This window comes from Marmota monax, unplaced genomic scaffold (assembly GCF_021218885.2).
Source record: "Marmota monax isolate L192 unplaced genomic scaffold, Marmota_monax_Labrador192_F-V1.1 WCK01_AAM20220418_F8-fsc00038, whole genome shotgun sequence".
Classification (NCBI taxonomy): domain Eukaryota; kingdom Metazoa; phylum Chordata; class Mammalia; order Rodentia; family Sciuridae; genus Marmota; species Marmota monax.
The window spans coordinates 10,535,004-10,544,715 of NW_026692498.1; the positions used below are offsets into that span (position 1 = coordinate 10,535,004).

The 9,712-nt window shown below is 46.2% G+C and overlaps 1 long non-coding RNA gene across 1 annotated transcript; it reads right to left on the reverse strand.

Moving 5' to 3' along the window:
• Positions 1-6,309: 6,309 nt before the first annotated feature.
• LOC124093343 (uncharacterized) lies at positions 6,310-9,447 on the reverse strand. Its single transcript, XR_006851932.2, has 3 exons — positions 9,282-9,447; positions 7,989-8,153; positions 6,310-6,577 (listed from the first exon to the last, which is right to left on the reverse strand). It is a non-coding gene; the product is annotated as an uncharacterized LOC124093343 (long non-coding RNA).
• Between the last annotated feature and the right edge of the window lie 265 nt (positions 9,448-9,712).

Here is a 9,712-nt window from a genome sequence, read left to right on the forward strand (position 1 = left end):
CGGAGCTGCACAATTCATGGCAGTTTTCCCAGCTCAGGAGCAGTGCCCTCCAGTTCTCTTTTGTGGGCTGGGGGTATAGCTCAGTTGGTGGAGTGCTTGCCTCACGTGCACAAGGCCCTGGGTTCAGTCTCCAGCAACACAAAAAAAGGAAAGATTTAAGTTACTTTTTGGCAGAGTTTTGGGCCCGGGTGCAGGCCAAGGGCAAGGGCTGGGTGGCTCAGGAGTTGCCACTGTTCTGGGTGCTTCCTTGGCGAGACAGCATCTCTTCCTTTATTCCCAAATTCCCATCTCCAGTTGGCAAGCTGCAGGCCAGGACGGAGCACAAGGACTCGGCTGCGCGTGTGAGGAAGGAGTTCAGGGACAGCAAGAGGGTGGAGTTAGGGTACAAGAAAAATGCTGCTGGAGGAAGACTGGGAGATGAGTCAGCATGTCCCTGTCACCAAGTCCCATTACCATGACAACTCCCTCCAAGGAGTTATGGCCCATGATGGTGACTAAGATAGAAAAGATAGTAAAATGGCCAGGCCGTCAGGGCAAAGGGCCTGTGAGGGAGAACTTGACCCAGGTAATGCCATTTGGAAACATATGTCCTCCCTCTTAGAACAAGAGTCATCTCACAGTCACTCTGACTCAGCCTGACCTAAACCCCAGGTAAAGACCCTGTGGTCATACAAAGAAAGGAAAGCGTTATCCTGGACTGGAATCCCAAAAGCACCTGGTTCAACCCACCTCCAAGAAAACAATGCCCAACCACAAAAAAAGTCCCCACTTCCTGACTACCCAGACAGGTCTCCATCTCCCCTGGGTCCCCCAGCAGGTTTGTCCCCAATAAACCTGTGTTACTGTGGAGACTCACCACTGAGCCCTCTCTTTCCTTCCTTGGGTTCTTTTCTTACAGGGAAACCATTTAAGGTCTTATTCAAATATAAAGACCACTTCCAGCCACTCCTCTGGGGAAGGTGGGGCGAACCCAGATGTAGTCACAGGGATTCAAACTCAGTGTCTGAGGGACACAGCCAATAGCCTCCATGATTTTTCAGTTGCCTGATCCACAGCGACTTCGGTCAATACCAAAGACTTCATGAGAGACTAGGTCAGAAGGTCCTGCGGTCAGGTCCTCTCCCACGTCCTGGAGTTCCATCCGTCTCACATAAACGAATCCTACTCCACTTACTCTGGCCTTCCACCGTGGACTATGGATTTTACTCTTCAAATTTGCAAGACAAAAACCCAGAAGGAAACCAGAGAGGCCTGTACCCAGCACAAACCCAGACTCACCTCAAACTCCAGTTTCAATAACACCCCTTTATTCATCCTAAAATAAACAACGGGGTAAAGTGGACAGTATTGTAATCAGGTATCATAAAGTCACCGATGGGGCAAGGACCTCAGTCAGGTCCGTTCAGCTCAGCATAAGAGACACTGGTTTCTTGAGCCTCTCCTCGCTCAGCCCACTGGGCTCTGCCTTACAAAGCAGTACTCTCACCTTTACTTTCAATTAATCTGTACTTTACCTATTACCTCCGTGTGTCTCGCTCAATTCTTTGTTTGGGACACCAAGGACCTGGGGTCCAACTGAACACCCCAACAATAACACATGGTTCACATGGTGCTTTTTCCATGTTTCAGTGGTTTATGGACATTTTTCTTTTGAGACTCAGCGTTCTCCGTGTGTCTATAAATTCCTATCTCACTAGTTCCATGTGAATAAACTGGTAAATATCAAGCAGTCTAAGATGAGAATTCTAAAATCCTTAGCAGCTGGGTGCGGTAGTGTGCGCCTATAATCTCAGTGGCTTTAGAGGCTGAGGCAGGAGGATCACAGGTTCAACAAGTTCAAGGCCAGCCTCAGCAACTTTAGGAGGCCCTAAGCAACTTAGTGAGACCTTGTCTCAAAATTTTAAAAATGTGAAAAATGGGACTGGGGATGTAGCTTGGTAGTAAAGTGTCTCTGGTTTCAATCCCCAGCAAATAAACAAAGTCCTCAGCAAATTTCTAGGGTTTTATCTATGTTTGAGGCTCGGTTTTCGTTGTTGTCACTGTTGTTTGCTTGTTTTGGTACCAGGGATTGACCCCAGGGGCACTTAACCACGAGCCACATCCCCAGTCCTTTTATTTTTTTATTTTGAGGGTCTTGCTAAATTGCTCAGGGCCACACTAAGTTGCCCAGGCTTGAACCTGCCATCCTCCAGAGTCAGCCTCCAGCCTGGCTGCAGTGACAGGCACGCACCTCCGCGCCCAGCTGTGCTGTTCTTCCTGCTACTGTTGCCTTTTTGTTTTCGGTTTTCCGTCCGGGAGACTGAGCCTAAGGCACCTGACCACTGAGCTACACTCTCAGTCCTTTTATTTATTTATTCTGTTTTGAGAAAGGTTCTCTCTCAATTGCTGAGGTTGACTTTAAACTTGGAGATTCTCCTGCCTCAGCCTCCCAAGTGGCTGGGCTTACCCAGTCACAGGGATCGTGGGCGTGCGCCACCACACCCAGCCTGGGATTTTTTTCTTGAGACAGGAAACCTGTCATTATTCACTGGTTGATCTGAGGGCCTCACTTTAACTAAAAAGAAAAGGCTAGTAGTTTCAGAGCAGTTAGGCAGAGGAGGGTAGAGAGAAAAGTAGAAGGTACAGTAGGAAATAAATCAATTACTGCAATTTATTCATTAATCATTGATTAAGTGTTTTTTGTGTGTGTGATGCTGAGGATTGAACCCAGGGCCTTGTGCATATGAGGCAAGCACTCTACCAACTGAGCCATATCCCCAGCCCATTTATTAAGCTTTTTGTTTGCCTTTTGCAAGGAGTCTTAGAGAGAAACTTTCTTATCCATTAATCCTTTAGAAGCCACATCCCCAGCCCCACCCACCCCCCTTTTTTTTTTTTGAGACAGGTTCTCACTAAGTTGTTTTGGGTCTCTTTAAATTGCTAAGGCTGGTCTTGAACTTGTGATCCCCTCCCTGCCTCAGCTTTTTTGAGCAGTCAGCAGTTCTGAATTTAGCAGCACAAAACCACAAGTGGTTCAAGGCTCCACCCAAGGGCCATTTCCTAGTTAGGGGACGGGGGCTGTAGCTCACTATAAAGCATTCGCCTAGCACGCATGAGCCCTAGATTCAATCCTCAACACTCAAAAAACAAACTGCACTAACCAAGTTGCCTAGTTAGAGTTAGTTGGCAGTTTCTATTTAAGTTTCTTAAGCTTTATTGTCCTAAGCTATGGCCATTCAAGTGAAGTTAGATTTTACTTAGTACTTGTGTTGAGCTGGGTTTGGGGGTTGCCTACATAGGAGCTCTGAGAAATAGAAAGGCCTGTGGTCCATTTTCAGAATCTGGTATTTAGCCTTAAACGTAAAATTGGGATGTAAGCAAGGCAGCCAGAGAAAAAGAGAACAGGACAGAAAGTTACGAGCAGTTAACTCACATAATAGCGCCACGGCCTATGGATGTGGCAGATCCAAAGTCCATGCACCTGAACAGACCTTTGACAAACAGGAGGGGGGGTCAGGGTCAGCCTGACCAACAGACACACAAAGCTAGGAATTCAGAGCTGCGCGTCAGAACGCACTCACCCCAAGAAGGCTTTCCCTCCACAAGAAAACAAAGGGAGGTGGGAACAACTAAAGGCACATTTCTTTAAATAACCAAGACAGTAAAACCTGGGTGATGTTGGGGAAGACTGCAAAGCCCCGAGTGCTCAGCCAATAAGAAAGCGGGTACCTTGTGCTTTCAGGGATAAAATGCTGACTGTACCCAATCTGGGTGTCCCTGACCACCAGACATCTGATCTTGCAAGATCATCGTTAAAGTCTCTTTTTTTTTAGTACTGGGGAGTGAACCCAGGGGCATTCAACCACTGAGCCACATCCCCAGCCCTATTTTGTATTTTATTTAGAGACAGGGTTGCTTAATGCCTCGCCATTGCAGAGGCTGGCTTTGAATTCGAGATTCTCCTGTCTCAGCCTCCCGAGGTGCTGGGATTAGAGGTGTGCACCACCTGGCCTGGCAAAGTCACACTTGTTTTTTTTTTTTTTTTTGCTATATCTGGTGTCTCCAAGCCCATGTGGGTTGGGGTAGATGAGGGTGTTTCTCAGAGTCACCTCAGGGTATTGGACTTCTAATGAATTCTGCTAGCACCATCTAAGAGTAAAACACCAGCCGGGTGCCGTGGTCCACGCCTGTAATCCTGGCAGCTCGGGAGGCTGAGGCAGGAGGATCGCGAGTTCAAAGCCAGCCCAGTAAAAGCAAGGCGCTAAGCAACTCAGTGAGACCCTGTCTCTAAATAAAATACAAATAGAGCTGGGGGTGGCTCAGCGGTCGAGTGCCCCTGAGTTCAATTCCTGGTATCCACCTCCCCACAAAAAAAGAGTAAAAACACCAAAGTGCTGCCTAGAATCTGAGGGTTTACGGGTGGGGCTGTTCTCTCCTGGACTGGGAATAAGGTGATCTGAGCCTCTTCCAGCCCAACACTCTGGTAGATGAAGGAGAAACAGCCTGAGGGCCTCCACAACCAGGTCTAAATCACTTACTTACCTTCCTGCTTTAGACTCTAGCACCTTCTTCCCACCCCGTGACTGCTGATGTGGCTGAGCTCTGCTTTTACAGTGAATTCCCAGACTTCAGCTGTGATGGAGAAAGGGCCAGTTGCCCATCTGCTTAGAAGCAGGAGATCTGAAGAGTCTAGTGACATCTGTTTTTTTTTTTTTTTTGGCAGGGGCTGAAGCTCAAATCCCCCAGTACCCCCCCACACACACAAAAATTAAAAATAATAATAAAATTAAAATTAAAAAATGGATTTGAAACAGATCAAATCTGAGTTTTATAGTAGCGACCAGTGTGTGTGTGTGTGTGTGTGTGTGTGTGTGTGTGTGTTTGTACTGGGGATTGAACTCAGGAGCACTTGACCACTGAGCCACATCCCCAGGCCTATTTTGCATTTTAGAGACAGGGTCTCACTGAGTTGCTTAGTGCCTCACTGTTGCTGAGGCTGGCTTTGAACTCTTGATCCTCCTGCCTCAGCCTCCTCAGTCACTGGGATTACAGGCATGCGCCACTGCGCCTGGCCAGTAGTGACCATTATGAATATGGTATAATTTGCTTCTACTTGAACATCTGAATGAGCTTCCTTAACTATAGAATGAAGATAATAAAACCTGCTCCATGTTGGTAGAAAGGCAGTAATGGGGGAGAGGGGAGAGAAAATCCCTAAACGTTTGTTTAAAGCGGTTCTTCCAACAATTTTCATAGAATAATATATGATTAGAGTTTTTTTTACTTTACTGCACTGAATTCTGCTTAAAGACTATGAGCAAGTCAACAGATGAAACTCAAGTGACAATGAGGAATTTAGTCGCTGTTGCTCAAGCCTGGACTTGGGGTAAAACTCTCAGACATTCCAACCTCAGTGTAATTTGAAGCACTCTCCTTGACAGGTGACCCTCCTGCCGCAGGCTGCTTGAGACCCGAAAATTAAGAACTTCACCCAGTTGCTCTAAGGTCATCACCACAAAAGAAGTATATTGAGTTACACACTAAACACTGTGGATATAGTCTGGATTACTATGAGAAAAAGAGAAAGGAGAAAATCCACAAGGCTTATGAGCCTCCAAAGAAGGCCGAAAAGATGATTGGCCTCAAGATTAAGGTCAACTGTGGATAACTCCATACTGATTAATGCAAACAAAATAGAGGATCAAATTGGGTGAAAAGAGAAAGACCCAACAAAAGAGCAACCCTCCACCCACCGGGAACGGTCCTGCAGGACAGAGAGGGACAGTCCTGAGCTAACGCGCTGTCTAATGTGATTAGATACAAACAAAAAGAGAAGGAGGGAAAGTGGAAAGTCCCTCTGCCCAAAGTTTGTGCCCAGGGAGAAAGAGAATTATTAAAAGTTACTCAAACAGAAAAGAGAAAGGAGATGTGGAAGAAGATGTTTACTCAAATCCACTTTGTTGGAAATGGCTTTACAGGAAAAGCACCTAAAATAGGAGAATTCATTAGCCAAAGGGCTCACACTTCCAGAAGGCCCCAGTAAGAGATCCTGAACTAAGAGCCACCTTTTGCCTCCTGACACAGGTGTAAAAAAGAGTCCCCCATCTCCCTGCATGATTTGGGGTGTTGATGACAGAGCTACTGTCACTGAGGGGAAAGAAAGGGACTTGGGCCTGGAAACACAGCACACAGTGTTATTGGGGGGCAATATGGCCCAGTCTCCAAATCCTAAAAATGACGGCTGGGAAATGCTGTCTCACAGGTTTGACTTCCTCCAAGTGACTCCGCCTAATTACAGGAGGCCGCACACCAGACAGAAAACACCACTGCTGGATTCAACCACACAGCCCGCGAGCGCCAGGAGAATGATTTATTAAGTTGTGGAAAGAAAAATGACAACAAAACAAAACATTAAAATGGCCTCTTTTTGTTTTGTTGGAGACAGGGTCTTGCTTTGTTGCCGAGGCTGGTCTCAAACTCCAGGGCTCAAGCGATCCTTGGGCCAAAGTCTCAGGAATGCTGGGATCACAGGTGTGCAGCTCTGTGCCTGCCAACGTGGCCCCGTCTCACAAATCGGGCTTTGTCTGGAGGGGTCTGCCTAGATTTAGATGTTCAAAGAATATTCAATCAATTTCTAAAGCAGTTACACAGGGTCTTACTTCTTTGAATACATTGGACTTAATAAAATGTATCATCCAAAAACCAAATAATTAAAATCCATTAAAAAAATGGACATCTTATTTCATCAGTGTTGGCATCAGCGAGAGGGTACCTAGCAATGCAGACCGGTCGTTACTGGAAAAACCAGTGGTACCGCTGAAAAAATGTGTTTGCTCAAAAATTAGGGTATTCTTAAATATGGAGGGTAAGCAAGGAGACTTTGTCACACCTGAGACCTCACCTCTAGAATCTTCCACCTCACTTTTTTTTTTTTTTTTTTTGGTGAGGGGTACCAGGGATTGAACTCAGGAGCATTCATCCTCTGAGCCACATCCCCAGCCCTAATTTTGTATTTTATTTAGAGACAGGGTCTTCCTAGTCTCATTGAGTTGCTAAGTGCCGGGCTTTTGCTGAGGCTGGCTTTGAACTTGCCATCCTCCTGCCTCAGGCCCCCAAGCCGCTGGGATTACAGGCATGTGCCATTCACCCAGTGTCCACCTTACTTTTTAATCACTGATTCTAGGACTTGTGACATTTACTCGTGGTGATGTTTGTTACGTTCATAATGGATTTATATTACGTTAAGAGCGTGTGAGAGAAGACATACTACACCAAATAGAAAACAACTCACACCAAGAAGAAACTTCCCCTCTATAATTAACCCTCATCTTCTCCATACCGTAAGTCAATAAATTACTATTTTTAAACTTCTTTCCCCTCTTACTCATCATATATACTTGGAGCTGTATTTTCGACTTGAAACATATTTAAAAAAAAAAAAGATGACAAAATACTAAAACCTGTGTATCTCTAGCATTTCCTATATGCTAAACTTAAGATTGTATACTTAATCCTTTCAGGATGATATTTAAAATTGGTTTAGATTTTATTTTTAAAAAGAAATGACTATTAACTGGGTGTGGTGGAGCACATTGTAATCCCAGCAACTCAGGAGGCTGAGGCAGGAGGATCTCCAGTTCCAGGCCAGCCTTCTCAACTTAGCAAGACCCTGTCTCAAAATTAAAATAAAAAGAGCTGGGGATGTAGCTCAGTGGTGTAGCACGTGCCTAACAAGTGTGAAGCCTTAGACAATCCCCAGTCCTGCTAAAAAAAAAAAAGAAAAGAAAAGAAAAGAAAACAAAAAGAAAACAAAAAGCCCACTTCTAATCCTTGGAACCTGTGACTATGTCACATAGCACATGGGAATTCAAGGAGCTCATAGAATTAAGGTTGCTAATCAGCTGAGCTTAACATAGGAAATTGGTCTGGCTTGTGCAGTGAGCCCATGTCATTACAGGGCCCTTAACTGTGGAAGAAGCAGACAAGAGAGATGATAAGACTCAGCCCACCATTGCTGGCCTTGACGATGCAGGAGCAGCCACAAACCAGGGAACGTGGGTGGCCTGAGAGTCCGGGAGAAGCGAGGAAATAAATTCTCCCCTTCATCCTCCAGAAGGGACTGCAGCCGGGCGGACCCTCAGATGTTAGCCCAATGAGACTTCTCATCTGCAGAGCTGTAAGACAATAACCTTATGTTCTTCTAAGCCACCAGGTATGTGGTAATTTGTTACAGCATCAGTAGAAACTAATACAGGAATTTAACCAATCAAAAGCTCCACAGAGCAATAAGAGGATAAAGGTAACTAACCAACTCTTGGGTCAGTCTTTTACCAGTTTGCTAACTTATTGGTAGGGTTTAGATATGGCCTGAATGTGTCCCCCAAAGAATCATGTGTTGCAAGCTTGGTTCCCAGAGTGGCAGTGTTGAAGTGGTGGAACCTCTAAGAGATGTGCCCGGTGGAAGGTCCATAGGTCATGAGGCATCACCCTTGGAAGGGATTGGGGTGATTTGTGGAGTGTGTTCTCATAAGGGCAGGTTGTTTCTCCCACCATGTTGTGACATAGCCAGGAGCCTGTGACTTGCTGACATCATGCCATTTGGACTTTCTAGCCACTAGAACCCTGAGTCAAATAAACAACTTTACTTTATAAGGTACCCAGCCTGAGATATTTTGTTATAGCTACAGAAAATGGACGAATACACTTACATACAAGATACTCCATTCAGCTTCATCCCAGAAGATCATAAAAACGGAACCACCCAGAAAACAGAGATCTTCCTAGTCTCAATTTTGAGTTAAACGATAGAAGTAATTGTGACCAACCTTCATAGAGCCCAATCTTGCGGATGGGCAGCCTGAACAGGCTGACATAAAAAGTACTTTAGACTGAATAATTTATAAGAATAGAAGTTTATGTCTCACAGTCCCAGAGGCTGGCAAGTCTAGGATCAGGGGGCCATGGCAGTGTCTGGTGAGGGCCCAGTCTCTGCTTCCCGGAGGGGTCCTCTGGGTCCTCACATGGTGGAAGAAGGCTGGGGTGCTGCCTTCAACCTCTTTTATAAGGTCACCAATCCCATTCAGAGGGTGCCACCCTCAGGACTTAGTCATTTCTCAAAAATCCTCACCTCATGATATTACCACATTAGGGGTTCAGTATCACCATAGGAATTTGGGGGACACCATACTCAGGCCACAGCAGAGGGAATAACCTTCCCAAAGCAGTGGCTCTCCCTGTGCAGTAAGATGGTAGACGTGATCAGCTGTCTCCTGGGCTGGTCTCTGAATGTTCCACTCACTTACCTACATGATTGCTTTTCTCACCCATGGAACACCTCACTCAGCGTCACATCAGAGGGTTATCAAAACGGAACCGTTCAGAAAATAGCCCAGTCTCCATCCTGAGTTCGATTTATTCATCTAATCGTCAGAGGCGTCCCCAAGCCAGTCCCTAAAGGCCAGGCTTCCTGCAAGCCGTGGCTGTCCACTCCCGCCCCCCGCCGGCCCCTGGCTCCTCTAGGGTTTCAGCTGGAGACAGCAGGCTCCTCCTCTGTCCTTCAGTGACCTCTCCATAATTGATGCACCCCTGTGGCCCCGGGGAAGCCACACTTCATGTCAGTGTAGAAAGGATTTTAACCCTTCCGGTGCATGTGCGCTGGGGAGGCAGGAAGGGTAGAGGATCAAGGCCTCCGTCCTAACTAAGGTCAAGAGGAAGTTACCAAGCACTGCCGTGC